Source organism: Mirounga angustirostris, unplaced genomic scaffold (assembly GCF_029215605.1).
Source record: "Mirounga angustirostris isolate CCGP_5_RB_7025 unplaced genomic scaffold, mMirAng1.0.hap1 SCAF_14, whole genome shotgun sequence".
NCBI classification, from domain to species: Eukaryota; Metazoa; Chordata; class Mammalia; order Carnivora; family Phocidae; genus Mirounga; species Mirounga angustirostris.
Genome location: NW_026991722.1, coordinates 20997399 through 21024434, shown reverse-complemented (window position 1 = coordinate 21024434; position 27036 = coordinate 20997399). Strand labels below are relative to the sequence as shown.

The window sequence follows — 27036 nt, the reverse complement described above, 5'->3', positions numbered from 1 at the left end:
GGAGAAATGTATTTCAGGCATAAAGTATTTTTCAGACATAAAAATTGATTCTAGCCTATGGAGGTACCATGTTTAAGAATACTTAAACATATAAATGGGAGGTACCATCCACGATCTCAGGCTCTCCAGAGCAATCCACAGTCATAACCAGTCATGTGCACGTTCTAGAACAAAGTTTATCTTCATATTCATCTGTCCCCTTCCTGCCTCCAAAACACACACACTTCCTGCCTCCAAAACACACACACTCTCTCCCTCTCTCTCACCTTACAAGCTGAAGACACATGCTCTCTCTTTCTCTCTCTCCTACAGACAAACTGAATGTTTTGAATTGCAAATGGAATTTTAGGCGCTGTAGGTGGTATATTATCACTCCTTTCAACCACTGAAGGATGGCCCTGTGAATGAGGGATTCTTCACAGGTTAAAAGAAAGGACCATTTTGAAGAAGCCCAGAGGAATTCCAGATTTCAAAGCTGCATTTTTCACTCTATATAATCATTAGGCCCCATGAACAGGAACTTAAAATTATAAGACACCAGGAGATAATGGAGATTTCTAATTTACTGAATTCAAATGGCCTAGGCTATTTCTATGATATTATAATGCAGTTAATAAGGTGAAACAAAAGATCACTTAATCCATGAATTTCTAAGGCATGGTCTCAGGTTAGCTAAGCCTCCTTTTTAACCATAACTTAGATGTTTCAGGAGCCCTTGCTGAGAAATACATAATGTCTGTGTCTTATAAATATCTTAGAGTCATAGCTCAGATAATAAGCATTTTAATATAAATATTCATTTTTCTATCCATAAAGAGATATTCTTGATTATGCTCATTATTAATTTGCTCCCGGAGTAGGACAGAATACCTTCACAGGTTAGGTTTTCTTGATGCAAAAATATCCATTGAATGCGCGCACACACACACACACACACACACACACACACCCAGACAGCAATGTCTTCATGACATCTGATGATATAGTAACCTCTGTCAGCTTCAGTTTTTTTAGATCTCCTGTAGGACCCTTGGGATCATAAATACATGCTGTCAATATTAAGACTCTCCTGACGATGGACTCTGAAAAACAAAGTGAGGGTTCTAGAGGGGAGGGGGGTGGGAGGATGGGTTAGCCTGGTGATGGGTATTAAAGAGGGCACATTCTGCATGGAGCACTGGGTGTTATGCACAAACAATGAATCATGGAACACTACATCAAAAACTAATGATGTAATGTATGGGGATTAACATAACAATAAAAAATTTAAAAAAAATATTAAGACTCTCCTTAGGTATTCTTAAGTCTCTGACATAGAAAAGGTAGACACAGGAGAGAGACATCTATATATGTCTGCCTCCTTTTCATCAAAATTACAAGAGTTCTTTGAAAGTCTATGGTGAAATTGCATTCTTATGCACTAATGAATTTGTCTAATGGTTGCAATTATGGTGGAAATCCACCAGATGGTAAAATGGCAAAATTACATGAATCTAGACAACAAATGGATCTTCCTTCCTTTGAGAGCTTCCTTTTTTTTTTAATTATAAAAATAAACAACAACAAAACAACTTGGCCTAGGACAGCCTGGGTGGATGGGACCTTAAGACATTGGCTGGTCCTTGTAATGGTTAGACTTTGGCCTTAAGCCATACCAGGAATGTGTTCCAAAGGTTCTCAGGTGAGTTCATCTCAATATCATAAACCAGAGTTTTGAACCACTCCTTCATACAAAATAACTGGAGAGGGTATGATGATGGTATCCAGAATGTTAGAAAATGACTTGGGTTAGTGTTTGGAGGGCTCAAAACAGTGGGTTAGAGAGTGAGAAATAGGATATAGAAATCTCCAGCCCCCGGGAAAGCATTATTTAAAATATCTAAAAAAGATGTCTCCTCAAAAATCCCATTTCTGTGTTAAATCATTCTCTCATTTGAGCATTTGTCTTCATAACTAATTTAAATCTCTCTAATTTCAGTTTAAGCCTTTGTCTTTCATCCATTCCCCCATTTTCTTAGGGACTTTGAAAAAGAATCTCTTTAAAAATTATTCACAAGGATCCTGGTGGAATACCTAGCATAGCTGGGGTGGCAATCCTTGTATCAGATAAATTAGACTTTAAACCAAAGACTATAATAAGAGATGAGGAAGGACACTATATCATACTTAAAGGGTCTATCCAACAAGAAGATCGAACAATTGTAAATATCTATGCCCCTAACATGGGAGCAGCCAATTATATAAGCCAATTAATAACAAAATCAAAGAAACACATTGACAACAATACAATAATAGTAGGGGACTTTAACACCCTCCCTCACTGAAATGGACAGATCATCTAAGCAAAAGATCAACAAGGAAATAAAGACTTTAAATGACACACTGGGCCAAATGGACTTCACAAATATATTCAGAACATTCCATCCCAAAGCAACAGAATACACATTCTTCTATAGTGCCCATGGAACATTCTCCAGAATAGATCACATCCTAGGTCACAAATCAGGTCTCAACTGGTACCAAAGACTGGGATCATTCCCTGCATATTTTCGGACCACAATGCTTTGAAACTAGAACTCAATCACAAGAGGAAAGTTGGAAATAACTCAAATACATGGAGGCTAAAGAGCATCCTACTAAAGAATGAATGGATCAACCAGGAAACTGAAGAATTAAAAAAATTCATGGAAACAAATAAAAATGAAAATACAACTGTTCAAAATCTTTGGGATGCAGCAAAGGCGGTCCTAAGAGGAAAGTATATACCAATACAAGCCTTTCTCAAGAAACAAGAAAGGTCTAAAATACACAGCCTAACCCTACACCTAAAGGAGCTGCAGAAAGAACAGCAAATAAAGCCTAAACCCAGCAGGAGAAGAGAAACAATAAAGATCAGAGCAGAAATCAATGAAATAGAAACCAAAAGAACAATAGAACACATCAACGAAACTAGGAGCTGGTTTTTTGAAAGAATTAATAAGATTGATAAACCCCTGGCCAGACTTATCAAAAAGAAAAGAGAAAGGACCCAAATAAATAAAATCATGAATGAAAGAGGAGAGATCACAACCAACACCAAAGAAATACAAACCATTATAAGAACATATTATCAGCAACTCTATGCCAGCAAATTAAATAATCTGGAAGAAATGGATGCATTCCTAGAGATGTATCAACTACCAAAACTGAACCAGGAAGGAATAGAAAACCTGAACAGACCCATAACCACTAAGGAAATTGAAGCAGTCATCAAAAATCTCCCAACAAACAAGAGCCCAGGGCCAGATGGCTTCCCAGGGAAATTCTATCAAACATTTAAAGAAGAATTAATACCTATTCTTCTGAAACTGTTCCAAAAAATAGAAATGGAAGGAAAACTTCCAAACTCATTTTATGAGGCCACCATTACCTTGATCCCAAATCAAAGACCCCATCAAAAAGGAAACTACGGACCAATATCCTTGATGAACATGGATGCAAAAATTCTCACCAAAATACTAGCCATAGGATCCAACAGTACATTAAAAGGATTATTCACCATGACCAAGTGGGATTTATCCCTCGGCTACAAGGTTGGTTCAACACCCGCAAATCAATCAATGTGATACAATACATTAATAAAAGAAAGAAGAAGAATCATATGATCCTCTCAATAGATGCAGAAAAAGCATTTGACAAAGTACAGCATCCTTTCTTGATCAAAACTCTTCAGAGTATAGGGATAGAGGGTACATACCTCAATATCAGAAAAGCCATCTATGAAAAACCCACAGCGAATATCATTCTCAATAGGGAAAAACAGAGCTTTCCCACTAAGGTCAGGAACATGGCAGGGATGTCCACTATCACCACTGCTATTCAACATGGTATTGGAAGTCCTAGCCACAGCAATCAGACAACAAAAAGAAATAAAAGGCATCCTAATCGGCAAAGAAGTCAAACTCTCACTCTTTGCAGATGATATGATACTTTATGTGGAAAACCCAAAAGATTCCACCCCAAAACTGCTAGAACTCATACAGGAATTCAGTAAAGTGGCAGGATATAAAAATCAATGCACAGAAATCAGTGGCATTCCTATACACTAACAACAAGACAGAAGAAAGAGAAATTAAGGAGTCGATCCCATTTACAATTGACCCAAAACCGTAAGAAACCTAGGAACAAATCTAACCAAAGAGGCAAAGGATCTGTACTCAGAAAACTATAAAATACTCATGAAAGAAATTGAGGAAGACACAAAGAAATGGAAAAACATTCCATGCTCATGGATTGGAAGAACAAATATTGTGAAGATGTCAATGCTACCTAGAGCCATCTACACATTCAATGCAATCCCCATCAAAATACCAACCACTTTTTTCAAAGAAATAGAACAAATAATCCTAAAATTTGTATGGAACCAGAAAAGACCCCGAATAGCCAGAGGAATGTTGAAAAAGCAAAGCAAAGCTGGCAGCATCACAATTACAGACTTCCAGCTCTAATACGAAGCTGTCATCATCAACACAGTATGGTACTGGCACAAAATCAGACACATAGATCAATGGAACAGAATAGGGAAGAGCCCAGAAATGGACCCTCAACTCTATGGTCAACCAATCTTCGACAAAGCAGGAAAGAATGTCCAATGGAAAAAAAAGTCTCTTCAACAAATGGTGTTGGGAAAATTGGACAGCCACATGCAGAAGAATGGTACAATTTTTTTCATGTACTTAATTTCAATTTTTGTGTATGTTTATATTTAAAGTGTGGCTCTTACAGTCAGAATAAAATTGGGTCTTTTTATTTTGTTATCTTGTCTATGACTCAAACTTTTAATCAGTATTTATTCTATTCACATGTAATGTAATGTAGTTAAAGGTATATTTGTGATTAAGACTTCCATCTTAGGCGCCTGCGTGGCTCAGTTGGTTAAGCGACTGCCTTCGGCTCAGGTCATGATCCTGGAGTCCTGGGATCGAGTCCCGCATCGGGGTCCCTGCTCAGCAGGGAGTCTGCTTCTCCCTCTGACCCTCCCCCTCTCATGCTCTCTCTCTCTCATTCTCTCTCTCAAATAAATAAATAAAATCTTTAAAAAAAAAAAAAAAAGACTTCCATCTTACTATTTGCTTCTCATTTTCTTGATAACACTATGGTCCTTTTTTTGCTCCCTTTGGGTTTGGTTTCCTTTTTTTCCCCATTTTTTCCCACTTGCTTAGTTTTTAGTATTTTTTTAAACCTATTCTTTTAGTGTTTACTCTAGATTTTTCTAAATGCAATTTCAATGTATCAAGTGTGATATAAATTAGTATTTTTGTCACTTACAAAACAATGTAGAGATGTTAGAACATTTAATTCTAAGTAACACTATCCTGAATCATATGCTTTTGCTGTAGTGTATTTTTATCCTAAACACATTTTAAATCCGTAAAATATGCTGATGATTTTACAGCATCAATATTCATTTACTGTAACTAACTTATTAGCTTGTTCTACTGCTCATTTTTCTTTTATTTTTAAGCTTCAAACTTCTTTTTTAACTAGTTTACTGGCACACAAAAAACCCCAAACCTCTTATTTTCTGTTCTAACTAATGATGCCTCCTTTCATCTTTATTCCAGAAGAAAGAGCAGCATTTTTCTGTAAAGAGTCAAATAGTATATTTCTTAGGCTTTGAGTCATAATATCGTATCTATTCAATTCTCTTTCTGTAGTGCAAAAACATTCATAGATAACAGATTAATAAAGGAGCATGGCTGTTTGTTAAAAAAAAAAACAACCAACAATAAACATTGGTTACAAAAACGAACAAAAAGCTGGATTTTCCCCGTAAGTCATAGTTTGCTGACCACTGTATCAGTAAATTTACTCAATATGACATTTTAGCCTAAGGGGCTCAGAGGTGATTTATTTCATTTTTATTTTTATTTTATTTTTTGGAGCACTTTGAAAATATTGTTCTATTGTCTTCAAACTTACACCGTTTCTTTTGAGAAATAACTCTGAGTCTCACTGCTCTTTCTTTTAAGGCAAACTTTTTTTTTTCTTTTTTCTAGCTGCTGTTAGACCTCCACCACATTAATTTCTGCAATTTTACTAGCATTTTCCTACTTTTTTGTCTTGTATTGTTTTCTTTTTCCTTTTAAACTATTTGGATTATATAGTTATTCTGAAATTTGTGGACTGCTGTTCTTTTGTCATTTGGGAACATTTTTAGCCATTATCTCTTCAAATAACAATTTTGCTCTTTATTTTTCTCTCCTCTTCTTCTGGGACTTCTCTTATCTATGCATTAGACCTTTCTACTAGGTCATCTACCTTATATGCACATTATCCACTGTCCATCAATTTTTGCTGAGTTTCATTCATTTCTTAAGCTTTGTATATTCTATTGTTGAATCTATTCTATGAGTTCTCAATTTCAGTTATTTCATTTTCAGTTCTTCCAGTTCTCAGCCTAAAATTCTCAATCTGTATCCTATTCTCTGCAACATATTTATTTTCTTGGACATATTTTAAAATTGGTTTCTTATTATTCCGTTATCATATTCCTTGCAGGTCCCTTTATATTGTCACTAGTTTCTCTTGTTTTTGCACCATTTAACCTTGTCTCTTTCTGTAGTTAGGAAACTTTATATATATTGTTAAAAGTATTAATCTGAGACTATGAATGATCATATTATCCTCCGGGTGGAATTTATGTTTGCTTCAAGAAGGCTAGGCTAGTGGCAGGAACCATGACAGGTCAACTTAATCCAATTAGGGTAAAGATGGTTTGAAGCTAGGCTTTGCCCATTTGAGAACTAGTCTACTTCTACTTTATCCTTATTTCTAAGATATAGTCCTTTATGGTCCAAACTCAAGCCTCAAAAATTCACCAACCCTTCTTTGTGGGCCTTTAACTCTACACTTTGTTCTAGCACTGAGTATATTGGAAGCTCTCCTTATCTTGTCAGCCACTTCTTCCATAATTCACAAATACTTTTAGAATAGGGGTCAGCTAACTATGGTCTGGAAGTCAAATCCTCTTTTGTAAATGAAATTTTACTGAAGCATAATCATGCCCATTTGTTTAGATATTGTCTATGGCTGTTTTTATGCTGCAAGGGCAGAGTTGATTAGTTGAGGCAATGACCATATAAACCACAAAACCAAAAATATTTACTATCTGGCCCTTTACAGAATAAGGTTGCTAACTTCTGTTTTAGAAGAAACAAGCCCACCAAAATGCTGAAAACTTCCTCAGATTGGGTTTTAGACCCATAATCTGTTATTATTTTAGGGGTCTTTAATGCATTCAAATAGAATTTTAAAAACATTTTGCCTGGCTTTTGCAGTTGTCCTCAGTGAAAGACTTGTTCCAAAATAAGCTGTCCATAATTACTAGAAATAAGAAAACTGTGAATCTATATTAGGTTCAATGCATTAAAAATCTGAGTGGAGGGGCGCCTGGGTGGCTCAGTTGGCTAAGTGTCCAACTCTTGATTTTGGCTCAGGTCATGATCTCCAGGTCATGAGATCAAGCCCCAAGTCAGGCTCTGCACTCAGTGTGGAGTCTACTTGAGATTCTCTTTCTCCCTCTCCACCTGCCCTTCCCCCTGCTCATGTGCTCTAAATAAATAAATAAATAAATAAATAAATAAATAAATAAATAAATATTTTTAAAAATCTGAGTGGAAACTCTGTATATGCAAATGTGGAAGAGGGGGCTAGTTCTCAGAAAAAATATCTGGCTAGGATATTTTATTATTAAATCCCCAAATTGTCAGTGTTCAGAGAGCTTCTCTTTTGGGTTTGTAAGTTTTCCCAGAGAGTCATAATCTATACTCTCTTCTGGGAGATGAGTTAGAGGAATCTGGGAGATAGTGAGGGGGTCTAAAAGCTCATATATCAATGTCCAGCTGTTGTTCTACTATGCTTCATATCTACTCCAAGACCAGAAGACTTAAGGTTCACTCTCTGTATAAAGCAAATATCTATTTCTGTTCACACCAGATGGGTTAGTTGTCTGGGTGAAATGAGTATATCCAAGGACTTCATGGCTCCTACTGAGACATAGAACCTAATATTTTTTAACCCCAATCTACACTGCCAACTTTATAAGTTACTGCTATGTTGAATTCCCAAGCTTTTCTGAGTTTCCATAGGCAGTTGGATGTGAACTTTCTTTACTCTCTCACGTCAGTTACCTTCTTACTTGTCCATTTGCAGTCACAATATCAAAATTTTTGAAGGGGTAGGGGCAGAGGAAGAGGGAGAGAGAGAATCTCAAACAGACTCCATGGGGCTCGATCCCACAACACTGAGATCATGACCTGAGCCAAAATCAAGAGTTGGATGCTTAACCGACTGAGCCATCCAGGCACCCAAGCCAATACCAAAATTTTTATGGGAATATTTGATCTAGCACTGTCACTTTTTCCATTCTCCAGCTCCTTTTGAATTTATGCCTATTTTTTAAATTATTATTTTAGTGAGTTTCTTGAATAAGCAAACAAAAAACATATGTTCATTTAATCATATTTAACTGGAAGTCCTTAAATCTTTACTATGAAAGCTGCATGCCTTGGAATATATCTTCATAATTTCATTAGGCATAAACTATTAATTAAGCAATTAATAGAAATAGTAATAGAAATAGTAATAAAGCAAACTGTACTGCTTCATAGCCATAATAATTGATGAATATAAAAATATGTAAAGACATTTTTACCTAAAACATATTAAGTAAATATATTACCTAAAAATGTATTATGGGGGCTCATAATAAAATGACTCCCTTTGGATTTATTCCTTTAACCTAGTGTATTGAGTTTTTTTGCTGCACAATAAATTACCACAAACTTAACAACTTAAAACAACACACATTTATTAATTCACAGTTTCTGTGAGTCAGGCATCTGGGCATGTTTAGTTGAGTCCTCTACCTGAGGATCTCACTATGCTGCAATCCACATGTCTGTTGGGGCTGCAGTCTCACCAGAGATTCAACCGGGGAAGGATATACCTCCAAACTCTCACAGGTTTTTGGCAGAATTCATTTCCTTGAGGGTGTAGAACTAAGGGCTTTAATTTATTGCTAGTTGTCTCTTTCAACTTATGGAGGATTCTGCAGTTCTTTGCTACAAAGGCTTCTCCAATATGACTACTTACTTCATGACAGCTTGCTTCTTCAAAGTGTGAAAGGAGATTGCTGTCATAGGTCTGGAGTTTTATGTAGTGTAAGATGGAGTTTCATGTAATGTAACAATCATGGAAGTGACATCCATCATCTTTGATATTCTATTGTTTAAAAGCAAGTCATAAAGGAGGGGATTATACAAGGGCATGAATACCAAGAAGTGATGATCATGGGGCCCACCCCAAAGTCTGCCCACCACACCAACATTATAGTAATGACAAAAATGATGGATTATCATTATATTTTTCTTATGATGCTTTATACTTCTGAAATGTCTTCACATATATATGTTTGTTTCTATGAATGCATGTATTAGAGGAGCCAACACAAGCTTAAGTTGTGTTTAGTATAGGACTCAGGCAGTTCTGAGTATGCTCAGAGAATTAGTGGGACAGAATCTTCAGGGAGCCATTTATATGAAGGATGAAAGAGCCTCCTGGTAAATAAGAGATACTGAGTTCGGTTCAAGGACAACTGGACAGCACTGATGAGATGGTATGGTTTTTAAAATATACCACAGCAATGTCACTCAAACTATACCATAGCTTCAGGACCTAATAAAAGTTTTAGGAAATCTCAATAAAAGAGTGAAGAAACAAGTGAAAGGTATTTTTTTTTCTTTTAATCTCTATGGGACATTTAGAATGTGAGGCATCAGCAATGACAATAATAGTAGTGCTGATGAAAGTGCCATTGGAAACACAGCATTAGGCTGGTGACTATACCAATAGCCACCAGCAGCACCCCCACATTAGGAACGAGTGCCTTTGGACAGACATTTTTGCCCTTGGGCTTGGGTGTCACTAGCCCCCATGTAGACATCAGCACCAACCAGGATAACAGCCTGACTTGGGTGGGCTCATATTTCACTTGCTACTTTTTAGCAGGGACATTTATCAAAGACAAAACAACCTAAAAGAGGAGAGGAAATGACAGATAACCCAGAGTTAAAACTGGGGATTAATTATTGGTGCACAACTCAAATATTACAGAATGTTCTCAGAATACTCTCTGGAAGGACGTTAAGGCAAATTGCATGTCTCAAAGCATGGTACTGAAGCAGGAAAATATGGACTTTATATCTTATTCTTATATTTCCAGTTAATATTTCTTGGGAAAGAATATGTTTTGTGTATTATCTTAATTACTCTTATCATTATACTGTAAGGTAAATATTTTCATTTCCATTGTCATTTGACAGATTAGAAAACTAAGTCTCAAACAGGATAAGGAACATGTTATTGAAACATAGTTATAAATTAGCTGACCTAATCAGGGTTATCTATAAAAGACTCATCTACTTATAGCTCCTGGGACTAAGCTCAGTATCATTGTCAAATGTAGCCCAGAACCAGTATTAAGTAAAGCTGTGAAGGAAGTATAGTGAGTGACAATCTGTATTCTCCTGGCCTTTTTCTTAACTTACATAATTCTTACCCTTTTTCTTAAGTTACATTAATTCCTACCTATTCTCAATTGCTTGTCTAAAGTAAGAACCAACTCTTCTCTTAGACTTCTTAAGTATTACACAGCAGAGTTCATCTTTTCCTTTCTTCAGAGAAAGCATCTTGAAAACATTAAGTTCTCAAGTACATCAGAAGTTTGATCCTCACAACAATCTTTTAAAATTGGAAGCAAGGAAGCCATAACTACGTTTTATATATGAAGAAAATAATATTCAGAGAATTTGAAGGACTTGTCCAAGATAGCATGGTTTAAACCAATGGTTCTCAAACATCAAAGTGCAGCAAGATCACTTGAATCTTGGGGTGAGGATCTGGGGTGAGGCCCAGAAACTTGCATTTCTAATGTGATTCCAGGTGATGCTGGTGTTCCTGCTGGCTTATATTTAACTCTATTTAGCTTTTTATTCATATTTCCTTGGGATAAAGAAAATCTTTAGAAAATGAGATTCAAGAGTTTCTGGTTTCAATATAAGCCTTCTATCTGAGAAAGTAGCAAAGGCATTTATAAATCTTCTGTCTTCCTATGTGCATAGATTAACTCATCAAATTACCTGCTTGTCATCTTGGAAAGCACAATTAACCTTTTCCTTAGAAGATGTACAGGACAGGTGGCTTTTAGTGAGAAGAAAACATCCTAACTAAAAACTGCAAGGGAGATGGGATATGTAAAAACAAGCAAAGACCACCCAAATGAGAACCAACAGAAGCTTTTTATTCAGAGCCTGCTCTAGCAAGAGAGTCAGTTACCATCACTTGTGTTTGGTGGAAACTGAAAGGCAGGCAAGGCAGTGGGAAAGCTTTATAATGGACAGAAAAGAATATTTGTTGGAATATTTGTTGGAATTGAGGTCACTGGCATAGCATTGACGGAGTCACTGAAAATAGGTTAACTAGAAGTGGAATATCTCATGTGATTGATTTGAGGAGCATACTTAACTTTCTCTGGTTAGTTCTAATTGGAAGCAAGGGCAAAAGAAAAGGAAGTTCACAGTCATTGACCAACTCATAATCATTTGGGGCCAATGCTGAAGAAGTTGTGACTGGCACCTTGTGAGGTTGTGGGTCATGGTTCTACTGATTATATATGAACTGGCCATTGTCTATTCATAACTCAGTTTCTCAGGAGCTTACAGGGGTGTCTATCAGAACAGGAAGTCCCTGGCTGTAGGGCTAACTTATCTACCAGGCATAGTAGATCTTACGTTAGGGCCCATGACAGTTTCAGGAGCCTACAAAAATATTTTGATTTCTTTTGAAGTCAGAAGGAAAAAATGAGCTTTTTGATTAAAATTTTTAATGTAAAATATCAATACATTTGTCTTTATGTTAACTCAGTGTTCTAAGGATTTAAATGTTGGATATGGTAAAGAAGTTGATTATACTCACAGGTCCCAGAGAGGGGGTCCCTTCATCCCATGCAGCCTCACAGAGGAAAGCAGCAGTGTTGGTCAGGAAGCAGAAAGGAGTGAGGAGAATGTCTCACTCAGAGCCTTTACTGGGTTTCTGAAAGGAAAGAAAAGGCAAGACAAGGCAGAGTGAACAGTTTAGGACTGGCTTGTTTGAAATACTGGAAGGCTTTGGGCTATAGAGGTGGTCTCTAGTTGCCTGATACCTGGCCATTGGATGGTTTAGGACAAGATAAATATTGGCTTCGTGTATGAGAGTTAGATAAGGAGATAGTTGGGTGTACAGACTGAGGATTGGCTGGTTTGTTGTTACCATTTTTAGGAAGCAGCTGGCTCTGGGAGGAGCAGTCTGTCTTTGGGTCTGTAAGTCTCCCAAATGCCAGAGTGAGAGAACAGAAAATAAGAAAGTATAGTTACTATAATAAGACACATCTCATTTTATTGCACTTTGCCTTATTGTACTTTTCAGGTATATTTTTTACAAATTGAGGGTTTGTGGCAACCCTGCATCTAGCCAGTATTGGTATTTTTACAACATCATTTGCTCACTTTGTGTCTCTGTGTCACATTTTGGTAATTCTCACACTATTTCAAACTTCTCATTATTATTATGCTTGTTCTGGTGATCTGTGATCAGTGCTTATGTCTCATGTCTCACAGAAAGCCCAGATGATGGCTAGCACTTTTTAGCAATAAAGTATTTTTAAATTAAGGTTTGCACATTTTACTTTAGACATAATGCTATCACATACTTCATAGACCATAGGAGAGTATAAACATAACTTTTCTATGCACTGGAAAACCAAAACATTCATTTGACTCACTTTATTGAGATTTTTGCTTTATTGCGGTGATCTGGAACTGAACCCCCACTACCTCTGAGGTATGCTTATATTGGCTCTTTGATGAATGGCTGCCAAATAGGCCAAATACAGAATCTGTGAAAACACAGAACACGCATTCATGAAATACAAGTTTTGACATTTTTTGTGTTAGAAAACCTCCATGAAATCATAATGGAGGCCATTTGGGCTGCATGATCTAGGTGGAACTTCCGGGGATTAAAGGGTTTGCATGAGGAATGGAAGAAAAGCACCTAAGTAGGTAGTATGAAATGAACGGACATCACAACTTCTGACACTGCCCTATTGGGCCCATGAAACCAGCTTCCTCTTTTGTGTTGTTGTTCTCCTCCTTGTACTTATTCCAGAAAATTGGCTTTTGCATGTAGACACAATGATTTTCTGGCTTCTACATAGTTCTCCTGGTTCTTAAACTTCTTTCTTAAAACCAACCTGATATTTGTCTTGACCTCACTAGCTTAGCCACTCAGGTATTCTCTGAGCCACATGCTAGATACTAAGAATAAGAAGTGTTTGTGTTTGTTGGTTTTACAGTTGTTGTTTTTTTTTTAATGGAACGAAACCTTTCTGAAGTTGCATTTAAAATTTCATGAGTTACTCAGCATATAATATTTATTATTCCTAAAGAGAATGTTGAATTAGGTCAATTTTAATTGTGTACCTTGTTATTTTTATGAACTGTTACACTTGTATACAGTTAGGGACATATAATTTTTACAAACAAGCATAAACAAGTATAATGAGTTTTTTTTAAGAAATGTTTTATTTTGTGTTCTTTCATTTAATTTGAATCTTATTGCTTTCATATTGTAATTTATCTAGTCTCTCTTCATACATACATCAAAAATCAGTTCTAAATTAAGATACTCTAAAAATCTTCAATTCAGACACTGTGCTTTATTGTGGTCACAAAGTTTTAGTCATTGACTGAAGGCTTGAAAAACATTATTTTCTGTTTTTCTCTTGCAGCAAAAAAATTGTCAAGTTATACTTCTTTACTCTGCAAGCCTCAGAAAATATTTATTTTCAGATAAGTAGACTGGAGTTTACCCCTTCAGTAATCAAACAAACACAACACCATTTTCAACCTTTCAACTCTACTCAGAAACTTTCAGTAGCTCAACAGCCAGGTGTCACCAGTTTTTGGAGAAAGCAATTGAATATTTTAAATGTTATTAACATTCTTCCATGCAGTATCTGAAATTACAAAAAAGAGGAGGGTAAATGGAGAGTAGATATTGTAGACACTATAAACTGTTCTCTTCAATAAATGGTTTTGGGAAAACTGGACGGCCATATGCAAAAGAATGAAACTGGATTCCTATCTTACATCATACACAAAAATCAACTCAAAATGGATTGAGGACTTAAATTTAAAACATGGAACTGTAAAGCTCCTAAAAGAAAACATAGGCAGTAAGTTCCTTGACATCAATCTTGGCCATGAGTTTTTGGTTTTGACACCAAAAACAAAGGCAACAAAGCAAAAGTTTTAAAAGGTAAGACAACATTAAACATCTTCTGCTCAGCAAAGGAAACTATCAACAAGCAAAAAGGTAACCTATGGAATGAGAGCAAATATTTGCAAACCATATATCCTGTAAGAGGTTCATATATAAAATATACAGAGAATTCATACAACTCAATAGCAAAACCACAAATAATCCAATTAAATAATGGACAAAAGATCTGAATAAACATTTTTCCAAAGAAGACATATAAATGGCCAACATAGGTGCGCCTAGGTGGCTCAGTCAGTTAAGTGTCTGCCTTCAGCTCAGGTCATGATCCCAGGGTCCTGGGATCAAGCCCAGCAGGGAGCCTGCTTTTCCCTCTGCCTGCCACTCCCCCTGCTTGTGCTCTCTCTCTCTCTGTCAAATAATAAATAAAATCTTAAAAAAATAAATAAACAGCCAACACATACATGAGAAGGTGCTTAACATCACTAATTATCAGGAAAATGCAAATCAAAACCACAGTGAGATATCACGTTACACCTGTTAGGATGGCTATTGTCTAAAGAGAAGAGATAACAAATGTTGGGAGAATGTGGAGGAAAGAAAGTCCTTGTGCACTTGGTGGGAAGGTAAATTGGTATAGCCACTATGGAAAACTATATGGAGTTTCCTCAATGAATTAAAAATAGAAGTATAGAAGTACCATCTGACTCAGCAATTCCACTTTGGGATACATATGTAAAGAAAGTGTATCTCCAGGACGCCTGGGTGGCTCAGTCGGTTAAGCGTCTGCCTTCGGCTCAGGTCATGATCCCAGAGTCCTGGGATGGAGGCCCATGTTGGGCTCCCTGCTCAGAGGGGAGCCTGCTTCTCCCTCTCCCGCTGCCTGCCACTCCCCCTGCTTGTGCTCTCTCTAACAAATCAATAAATAAATTCTTAAAAAAAAAAAAAGAAAGTGTATCTCCTAGATATATCTGCACTCCTGTGTTCATTGCAGCATTATTTACAATAGCCAAGGTATAGAAACAACCTATGTGTCCATCAATGGATGAATGGGTCAAGAAAATGTGATTATCTATCTATCATCTATCTATCTATCAATCATCTATCTACCTATCTATCTATCATCTAATGGAATCTTACTCAGCCTTAAAAAGAAAGAAATTCTGTCATTTGCTACAACATGGATAAACTGGAATGGCATCATACTAAGTGAGATAAGCACACAAGGAAAGTCAAATACTGTATTTATCATTTATATGTGGAATCTAAAAAAAAAAAAAAAAAATGTAGAACTCCAAGAAACAGAGAGTAGAAAAGCAGTTGCCAGAGGCTGGAAGGTGGGGGAAATAGGGAGAGGTTTGTAAAAGGGTACAGAGTTTCATTATAAAAGTTCTGAGAATCTAAGATATAATCCGATGACTATAGTTAATAACACTCTATTATATAATTGAAACTTTCTAAGAGAGTAGAACTGAAATGTTCTCACCAAAAAAGAAGAAGAAGGAGGAAGGAAGAAGGAGGACGAAGAGGAAGAAGCAGAGGAGGAGGAGGAAGAAAAATATGTAAGGTGATAGATGTATTAATTAACTAGATTGGAGAATCCTTCCCAATGTATACATACATTTGTCAAATCATCACATTGTGCACTTTAAGAATCTTACTATTTTGTCAATTATACCCCAATAAAGCTGAAAAAAAACCTTTCCCATTTTACAAGCCCTTGTAAGTCAGTTTTTTTAAACTGACATCTAAATTTTATTTCTAATTAATACTGTGTAGCTGGGCCCCCATCTTGATTCAACCAAATGAGTACCACACCCACCTATATTGGGCTTCTGAATAACATTTTGTCTAAGAAAGTTTCACCACTTAAAATCTTTTGAAAATACCACATAAAGGAATACCAAATTTGATGATCGTTCTTTCAAATTTGCTTATCCATGAGTCAATGATTTGACAAAGACAACTAAGAAAATTTACGAAAAGCCATTAATACATCCTTTTGTCACTAAGGACCTGAGGGAGAGTTGTTTCAGGCAGTCGCTGGGGACTGGTGGGGTTGTACTGTTTTAAGTTGAAGAGAGCAAGGATGCTGAGAAAGTAGAGACAAAATGTTTAAGCCATTCCTTCAAAAAGTTTGAGGTGAAGATAAAGAGGAAATGGTTCAGGGTTGAGGATTATGTTTTTTGGGAGAACATAGAAGAATGAGTTTCTAGGTTGAGGGGAAAGTACACTGAATAGGAAGAAGGCATGGTTCCAGAGGAAGGAAATAGTCAGTGGAGCGAGGTCCAACTTCAATGAATTCCAAATATTCTAGTCATTGAAGATACAGCCTTAGAGACACTGCTGAAATATTAGAAATTAAAATACGCTAAATTAAAAAGGAAATTTATGCATATAGAGACTGAATAGAGAAAGATATTCCATATTTTTTAACACCACAAAAATGCAGACATACAAGTCTGGAGCATTTTCATAAGGTATCATTCAAGAAAAAAAAAGAGTAGAAAAGTTTGGGGTTTTTTAAAATTCACAACTATGATTTATGTAGGAATATTTTCTATGAATAATAATGAGTCTGACAATATGTTCCTAATATCTTCTTTTAAGAACTTTCTGGATTTCCTTTTTACTAGGAAACTTTTAACTTTGAAACAGCAAGTAGTGTTTTTCTCCCTGAAACCTCTGCAGTACCAGCAATTCACTGAAGTTTGATTAAAAGGACAGTTAATGCAAACATAAATCCCTTAAAATATTTAGAGCACACAAGTCTCAACCCATCTTGTATTTATAAGACAACCTTTTAAAATGAATATCTCTTAAGAAAGGAGGCTATTAGGTTGAGCAATGCCTTCTCTTCCCAATGGAGTATTAGACAAGCTGAATATATAAATCTGCTTTATGTTACTGTATCAGTGGTTGATGTTCAGTGGACTTTTGGTATTAGGACTATAAATATCCGACAACGGAATAAACATCATGTGGAAGGAAATTGACTGTAACTGAGGAAGGTGCTCTAAATAGGCCTCCATGGAATTATCTGCTCAGTCTTTGAGACTTTTGTTTCGGCTTTGTGACTTTTGAGGGTGTAATGATTTTTCTTATGCAGTGCTGGTTTGGAAGGGCTTCAGGGGTGAAGCCTGTGTCCCCATCGTCCATACTGATAGTGATCAAGCCTGTTGTTAAAGCTCATGTGTGACGTCCATCCAGAAATCTACTTAAAAATGTTAAGCCAACAATGGTGAGGCTGATATTTATAACCTTTCTACCTCCCCAATAAAATTTTACCACGTCTTCTTATTGTTTCTTGGAGGTTATAGATAACAACTGATCACGGTATACAAGCTTCCTCTTCTCTTTCTTCTCCTCCTTTCTTTTCTCCATCTCTCTCACTACACTTGACTTGGTTCACCACCCCTGCCAGGGGTGGCTTAAAATCTTCACTGTGGTTCCCGTGCTGAATGGCTATGGGTAGTGAGGACTACTTGCCCTTTGTTATAGTTGTTGTTTTTATTAATCCTTTCCAAACCAGCACTACTTTATAATCTATTTGAAAAGGCATGGAAGCGGCGCCTGGGTGGCTCAGTCGTTAAGCATCTGCCTTCGGCTCAGGTCATGATCCCAGGGTCCTGGGATCGAGCCCCACATCCGGCTCCCTGCTCCGTGGGAAGCCTGCTCTCCCTCTCCCACTCCCCCTGCTTGTGTTCCCTCTCTCGCTGTGTCTCTCTCTGTCAAATAAATAAATAAAAATCTTAAAAAAAAAAAAGAAAAGGCATGGAAAACACCAGTCAATCACTGAATATACAAGTGATCAGGTGTTATGCCATGAAGCTCGGATGATGGCTGTCGGGGAGAGGGCAAAGAAGGAAGACGAGAAACTTTGTGGAGGAGATAGACATTGTACAGGTACTTGGAAAAGGAGTAGGAAGACAGATGGCAGAGGGCAGAAGATCAAATACATTAAGGACATTGTTTCTTCCCTGTAGATAGCTAGTTGATTGAAATTGCCCTATTGCCAAGATCATGCAATGAAGAATATCATCTTAGAGTGGCTTGCTTTTAGAGAGGCAGCACTGTTAAGGCAGGGGAGCTAAACTAGGACCAGGCACTGGGCTGCAAGAGGTCTATGAAATCCCTAAATTGTTGTGCAGAAATTTATAAAAATAACCTCCCCCCTCCCCCCACTCCGGGGAAGATGTGTATAACAGAATACTATTCAGGAAAGTCTGATCTAATTCCATTCTACACAGCATCTCTCCTTTATAAAATTTAGGAAGCTAAGACCCCAGTGAGAGAAATTGTATGCCCATTGTCACAGCTAGTGAGTAACTGTTCCTAGATAATTCCTGGAGTCCTGTGGTCTAATTGGTGCTCTATATCCTCATATTCACAACTTCCTTCAGTGGAACACCTGCAGTAGGTCATTTTATTAGTTTCTTAGGACTGTTATAACAAAGTACCACAAGCTTGGCCAGTTAAAACAGAATTATTTTTCCACAGTTCCGGAATCCAGAAGTCTGAAATCAAGGTGTTAGCGGGGCCATACTCCCTCTGAGATTTTTGGTAGAATCCTTCCTTGCTCGTCTTAGTTTCTGGTGGTGGCCATCAATCCTTGACATTCCTTGGCTTCACTCCAATCTCACCCTCTGTCCACACATAGCATTTTCCTTGTGTGTCTCTGTCTTCACAGGACATTTTTCTCTTCTTATAAAGACAATACTCCTACTGGATTAGGGCCCACTCATGATCTGATCATAACTTGATTACATTTGCAAAGACTATATCTAAATAAGGTCACATTCACAGGTACTGAGGTTCAGGACATAAGTTCATCTTTTTGGATAGCACAATTCAACTCATAAGGGTAATCTAGATTCCTCTCCATTTTCCTCCCTAAAACAACTGTTCCCCCTTTAACTTTGCAAAACTATTATTCTGAAAATAATTGACTCCATCCTCCTCAACTTCATCAATTGAGTTTCAGGTCAATCATTTTGCTAAGTCATAAACAAATTATCCTAAATTCTAAGGGAATATGATGTGACATTGTTCTACATTTTGAACTTTAGCTACACCTAAGAGAACTTCTCAGTGGGCTCTGGTATGTTGACTCTGAATCATTGATAAGTGGTCTCTTGGACCTCCAAACATCTGACATCTGACATAAATAAACAACAATATTTTTTTCTGGCTTGTTTATGAGCATATCTTGGGGAGCAAAGTCCAAGCCTTCCTGAAGGAAAGATATATTATACCTATTGCTTTTTCCATCTACAAAGCTGGTTACTCCATCACAAAAGAAAATTAGATTGGTCTGACATTTCTCCTTCCTATGGCTGAGCGGACTATAATCCAATCCTCTTTGCTAGTTTGGGAATCCAAAGAATCAAAACACACCCAGATACAATATTTTGTTTAAAATGTGCGGCTGCCCGAATTGTATGTGCTATTCCCTTATTAGATAGCTATTTGACCTTCATAAGTAAATGGGTATTTGGGGCCTTTTTGGCCTTGATAAGAAACTTCACAATTCTCATGGGAAATTACAAACGTCTGACCATGTTTACCCACAGAAAGAATCCATCACTTTATCCTATTAACTTCCGTATATTCCCCTGAAATTCCCTTGTTGAACTGTGCAATAGAAACTCATATAAAGATAGGGTGTTGAAACTTAGAAGACAGAACAAGTAGTCTACATCAAATAAATGAATTGCTTAATTGCTCTGTAACACCATTTATCCGGTTTAGTGCTATAACATAAAAATTATACGTTGATATTATCTATCTTTCATATTGGAAAGAAAGCTCACTCTTAGGTTGAATGAGATTATGCCATTTTTTACTCATAGCTGATTTTGACCTTGCAATGATACTCAGTGAATTCAGGAAGAATAGAATTTTATTCACTAAATTTCACTACCTACAAATTACCTGAAATCTTTGGGTTACCTAGAAGGACATTAGTAGCTTGTCACTGCATGTGGCATTTGCCTATGTACATGGCTGAGTGTGAAGGGGTCCTGATAAATTTACTTTGAAAGGTAGTCTGAATCATTTAATTTCACCTTGGCAACCTCACTTCTGGGACCACATTCCTTCTGAGAGCAAATTTCACTATCTTGACCTTAGATTAAAGTCTGTCTCTCGGCCTCTCTTCTAGTCTCCCTTTCTAACAGATATGTGGCATTAATATCTACATTTGCCTCCACTCATGGCTTGTCCATCATGTCTTCTCATTTATCCCATTTGTGGTGTCTTAAGTGACTCCATTCAACATATTTCTGGCAAAGTCTTCCTGAGTTGCCATGGATGGTCATTAAGTTACTGGACACTCAATTTTGGCTATGTATTCCAATAATTGCCACCAACAGATGGTAGGAAACTGGGCTGTCTCAAATCTTTAAACCCTACTGCATTTTCAAATGCCGTATGAGCAATACCTATATTTCTACCATTCAGATCTTGGCTCTATTTGTTTTTTTCAAGATTTGCAACTATCTGAAACACATTGGATTGATTTCTCAGCAATATGAACCAGGATGAATTTGACATTCTCAGATATTCAGAATTATCTCTGCATGTGCATCAAAACCTGAACTAACAATTAGCAATTGACTGAAACAAGATACGTTAACAAAAATGAATACACACATCAAGAATAATAAAATAATAAATTGTTACTGATCTTATAGGAAAATTCTTTCAAAATGAGAAAACCAGTGGACCCAATTTCAGTGAGAAAAGAAATCTTTGACTGTTGAACACTGAATGGGTAAAACAAACACTTGTTGCTTCGAAGTTTTTATTGCTTTTATTCTTATTTGTGCTCTTAGGTTAAAGCCCAAATTCCTTTAAAAGACCCTCTACATTTTCAGTCCTTCTTACCTCACCCCACTCCAACCTTGTACCCTATGTCCAAGCAAACCGAACATCTTACATTTTACAAATACAATGTGCAATCCTAAACCCTTCCATAGATTGTTTTGATCTGCCTAGAATAGTTTTCCCCTGTGTCTTTACATTTTTACTTCCTTAAGATATCACTTAATATATAATTTCTTCCAAGAAGCTTTCCCTGAGTCATTAACTATGTGAGGTGCCACTATTCTCTACTCCCATATGACATTCCACAGCCTGTAACATGCACTTGACACCAAGTATTGTGATGATCTGGCTCTTCTCTCACTCCTTTCTTGCCCATGAAACCTGTGAGAGCACAGACCAGCCTATAACATTAATCAATGCACATACAAGGACACTGCCAGGTACATAAACAAGGATTAATTATTATTTAATGAGTGAAAGAGAAAAATCTCTTAAAATGCTTAAACTACTCAGTTGAAACCAATAATTCACTTTTTAAAATTAACATTTGAGACATAAAATTGGACCTCAAATCTGCATCTCCAGCACTCATTTTTGTCTTGATCTTATACATCCAAGTTCCTCTTAAACATTTTCAATTGGATGTCTAATTTCAAACTGAACACATGCAAGAGAATTCTTTATGGTTCTCCCACAAACCTGATCTACCTGTATTCATTCCCACCTCTGTATTGGAAATCACCTAGGTGCCCATGCGCGCATGCGCACACCGCCCCCCCCCACAGTCTGTACAATTGTCAAGATCAAAATCTTAGAATCCTCTTTGACTCTTCTCTTCAACTGTCCCCAAATTCAATGCCTCTGCAAAGTTACTTATGTCCACCTTAAAATATATCCAAATTTGACGATTTCTCATCGTTTTCCAAGCTATCACCTCCTCTCACCTGTATTATTGCAATGGCCTCCTACCTGGTCTCCTTGCTTTCATTCTTATCCACCTGCAGTCTATTTTCACAGAATCAGAGTGACTCTTAAAACATACCTATGCTCAGAACCTTCCAAAGGCTTCTCAATGAGAGCACAGATTCAAGACCTTACGGTGGCCCACAAGGCTCTCTGTGATCTGGACTCCTTAGCCTCCCTGACCTCTCTCTACTCTCTCTCCCAACCACACTCCAGGGACATTAAGTGTCCTTGCTGTTCCTTCAAAGGAGCGGGCATGCTCCCACCTCAGGCCTTCTGCCATCTGTACACCCTGAGTCAGGAATGGCCTTCTCTCAGCTATCACCCTCCCACACTTCCTTGAGTCTGCTCAGATCTCACCTTTTCAGGGAGGCCTTTCTGAACCACCTTTTTTAAAACCTCAATTACCGGGGCGCCTGAGTGGCTCAGTAGGTTAAGCGACTGCCTTCGGCTCAGGTCATGATCCTGGAGTCCCGGGATCGAGTCCCGCCTCGGGCTCCCTGCTCAGCAGGGAGTCTGCTTCTCCCTCTCCCGCTCCCCCCTCTTGTGCTCTTTCTCTCTCTCACTCTCTCTCTCAAATAAATAAATAAAATCTTAAAAAAAAAAAAAAAAAAAAAAACGCAATTACCTTTCTACCACTACTGTATTTTTTTAAACCTAGGTACACTTCACCTTCTAATCCATTACATGATTTACTATTTATTTTGTTTCTTATCTGTCTTCTCTCACTGGACTGGAAATTCCATGGGACAGGGATTGTTGTCTCTTTTGTTAACTGCCGTGTTCCCAGTGACTAGACAGGCTTAACATATAACAGGCATTGAATAATATTTGTTAAAGAATGTGTGAGATGCTAGAGCTAAAACCTGTCAGATTTGTTCCATGCCTGCAAGAAGTTTAATGTAAGTTGTTCCCAATGAGACAACAGGCATTTCTAGAGAGTAATATTCTGATGTTTCTATCCATTTAGTTTATCTTAACTTTAAAATATGAATGTCTCATGTGGCCTCTAGGTAGCAGCTGACCTATGAAAGGCACAAGCTAGGATCCAGGTGCAGGATAATTCTGCCTAGTCAAGTCGAACAGTTCTTTTGCCCTTGAATTGAGGTATCCCAGACCCATGGATGTATTTTTTTTTTCCATAATGCAAATTGCTCCCAGGCTCTCAATAGGAGTCTCTTTCAAGGGCAATTTTGTAATTTTGTGTGCCTCGTGGTTTTTTTTTCCAGTCCTGAAATTCTGAGATCCCCTAACTCTAGGGCAGGTGTGTAGCTATGCGAGAAGCTTAACTGTGATTCAATAATAACCAACTTTCATTTTTTGGGGCCACGGCTTAATGGGAACTCTTTCCCCAGAGGGCCCCGAATGTGAAACAAGTGTTGCCTGGCCACAGGTGTGCTTTGCCATAGCTAGTAATGAGAGAAGCAGAAAATTCTCAAGGCAGGATGAGTATAGAATGAATTAGCTGGTTTTGTTCAGAGACCATAGCTCCAAATACAGGCACCATCTGCAGTACTCACTCCCCACTTTTCAATGTTGAAACCCCATTAAAGAAACCCCTAGAGCATTGGCATAAATATTTCAAACAGAAGTTTGCAGGAAAAGACTGTTATTGAAAACAATAGGCTTGGAAACTTACTATTTGATCAAGCCCTAAGGAAGATAATTCAAGACAAGACATTTCTCTACTATGTGATTTATGGGGAGAGGATTTTCTTGCTTGATTTTGTTTAAACCACATGGCTACTTAAAAAAAAAAATCCATATATTTAGTGTCTAGGAACTAACTAAATTTATAACCAAAGAATCAATCTTCCTTGACTTGTTTCCAAGTATTTTGCAATTTGTAAGCACTGGCTTTAAATTGGCGTGTATATTGGGGCCGGTTGTGGTCATTAGGGAATTCCACCTTAGATGAATCCCTTGCTGCCACTGCCTGCAATAAAAACCCTATAAATTGAATGGAGACTTATCATATTGCTATTTACACTCTAATGGGCTTAGTGTTGTTGAAACTGTGGCAGAGCGGTCAAGGGACTAGCCAGGCCAGGACACCACCTCTCCTGAAGTTCTGGCAGTGGCCTCGCTCTGATGATGCACAAATAAAAATCCTGTCCTGGGCCACCCTGTTATTGGGCACCTCACGCTTTCAAACACTCCGCTGGATTATATAGAGTGCCTTGGTTACCCTCTGTGAACAAAGCAAGAAAACAAAGGCGGAGAGAAGTTGAGCTGCAAAACCAAAATAGTCTTCACTTTCGATATTTACGTGGGTTCCATCCAGAAATTTATTTTTCCTTAGGAGCACTACGTTAGATAGTTGTTTCCTAAAACGCATGGCACAAATTAAATTGAGAGGGAAATGGGCAAACTTTTTGGGGTTTTTTTTGGGGGGGGAAGAAAACATAAAACAGTTTACTGACATACTTCCTCACTGGAAAAGTTACGATTGACCATAGAGCTTCCCATCTCTTGCATGCTCCCAGAATGAAGCTTAGGAAAGAACCCTGACAGGACCCACAGTGCCCATCCCAACACTGAGTGCGCAGCAGGTGCTCCAGCGAAGGACAGTGAGGGCGACCCCTGTTCCCACAGTCATGGCAGAAACCTGAGGATTGCAAAGTCAAGATGACCTTTTTCTCTTTGAACTAGAGTTCTTTAGCCTGGAGTTTTAATTTCTTTCTTTCCAGGATGGCTAGCAACATAAAGTACTTAATTTCTTCTCCCCATTTTCTCTCTCTCCTTCTGCTTCCTTTCATTCTTTCTTCTCTTTTTCAATTCCTATTCAAAGCTATTTTTTTAAGGCTGATTTGGGAAGAATACATGAAAGCGTTTTTAGGTTCACATTTGCATCCAATAAGCAAGAAATTATTAAGCACTTACAAGAGGCCAGGTTTTGTGAGAGTTAATGAAAATAGAAATATGACGAAGACAAAAATTCTGCCAGGATGAGAGGGAGTGGGGGGTAATCACTCATGCCTGGGGTTATAAGAGGATAATGTGAACACCTGTCAGGGTGTGGCAGGTGCCGTGAGCTGCCCATCTCAGATCCACTGTCCACTTCTACCTGGTGAGTCGAGTCCAACAGCCAGGTGTACAGCCCTAGAGAACAACCCTGCTTGCCTGGCATCTCTTAGCAGCAGGGGGCGGACACGTGACACAAGTCCAACCAAAGAAATGGGCATGGAAGTCTACTGGGGGTTTCTAGGAAAGCTTTTGTGTTTTTGATAAAAGAAAATAGATGTGCTAGAGCCCTACTTTCCCCCTTCTTCCTAAGTTGAGTGAAGGTTTGATGTCTGAAGCAGCAGAAGTTTATTTCAACCATGAGGTGAAAATCCAGGTCGCTAAGGATCAAGGGAATTGAGAACCAGAAAACAGCCCAGGCCCTTCATGAAAGTAGTGAGCCTGCGAACCAGCCATATCACTGCCTACGCCTAAACATTTTCTGAAAATAAACTCATATTTGTTTTAAACTATTTGCAAATAAATTTTTCTGATAATTGCATCTTTTTAAAAAAACTTCATAGCAAGTCAATGTGGTGGCAAGTCAGATCATGTGGAGTATGACGATGCTTATTGTAATGGAGATCTGGAAGTTTGTAAGGAGTCCAGTCATTAGGTCTCTTGTCTGCCAGCACAAATCTTAGAAGTCTTGGAAACGAGGAAAGCAAAAAAGTGACATCTTGCTGGGAGAATGGACAAACATGGACAATGTGAATTAAATTTGTAGTCTGAAAGTCTGGCCTTAGAGATATTCTCATTGGCTTGAAGACACTGCTTCCTTAAGCTTTCTGTTTAAATGGAAATGATTCTGGAAGAGATTTAGCATTTAGCCATAGCCAACATGGGATAGGGAAAAGAGCACCAGTTGGAATATTCTTGATATGGACTGAAATCTGCCTTTCCCCCCATTATCTGTGTGGCCTTGGACGTGCCACTGGGCCTCTCTAAGCCTCTGTCTCCTGATCTCAATCAATGAAGAATTGATACTGGCTTTGCAGAGAAGTTGATAAAGCTAAAGGTTATATACAAGTGTGCACAGCAAATGACTAGTGTCCGTTAGCCACTCCAAACATGCTAGCTATAAGTTATTATTATCAACTGCATCATCATCATTATAGCATAACAAGGATGGGTTTATCAGATCGCTTGCCAAGATGACAGTGAGCACAGAGAAGAGAAAACACCAGGCAGGGACATTTAGGTAGGCGAGAATAAAGCATTGAAGGGAGAAACTTTTCTATTTTATCCATACTGTGGATAGAATTTTCCCCCTATTGCTTGCACAGTGGAGAGCTGAAACATAGTATCTAGAGAAAGTTGCCCCACCTACGCAATGCCAAAAAGAAACGTTGCCCTGGTAAATGACGGACATGGAGCTGGGTCTGGTGAGAGCCACACAGGGATTTCCAAATCAGAAATCAAAGACCACTCTGAGTTTTGGCTTTTCGGGTTTGTTCTGTTTGTTTGTTCTTTTTTTTTTTTTTTTTTTTAAGATTTTATTTATTTATTTGACAGAGAGAGACATAGCGAGAGAGGGAACACAAGCAGGGGGAGTGGGAGAGGGAGAAGCAGGCTTCCCGTGGAGCAGGGAGCCCGACGCAGGGCTTGATCCCAGGACCCTGGGATCATGACCTGAGCCGAAGGCAGACGCTTAACGACTGAGCCACCCAGGTGCCCCTGTTTGTTTGTTCTTATTCTGAATGATTTGCTGTATGATCATACCAGTCACTGAGAAAGCAGCTGTTTGTTCCGGAGCAGGTTTGGAGAAGAAAGGAGCTAAAGGTTAGGGCAAGCCGAGCTACTTTGAGGTGCCTGGGTGAATCTGACAACAAGAAGAATAAGAAAGGAAAAAATGGTTCAATACCAGAACCAAGCATTATCCAT

The 27036-nt window shown here is 37.9% G+C and overlaps 1 long non-coding RNA gene across 1 annotated transcript in view; it reads right to left on the bottom strand.

Annotated features, from left to right (window-relative positions):
* LOC129046182 (uncharacterized) overlaps window positions 1–27036 on the bottom strand; it is a 479920-nt gene that overhangs the window by 28650 nt on the left and 424234 nt on the right. The window contains exons 14-15 of the long non-coding RNA XR_010407143.1: window positions 12860–12973; window positions 12016–12132 (exon numbers count right to left, since the gene is read on the bottom strand). This is a non-coding gene — a long non-coding RNA (uncharacterized LOC129046182). The remainder of the gene's footprint in view (window positions 1–12015; window positions 12133–12859; window positions 12974–27036) is intronic.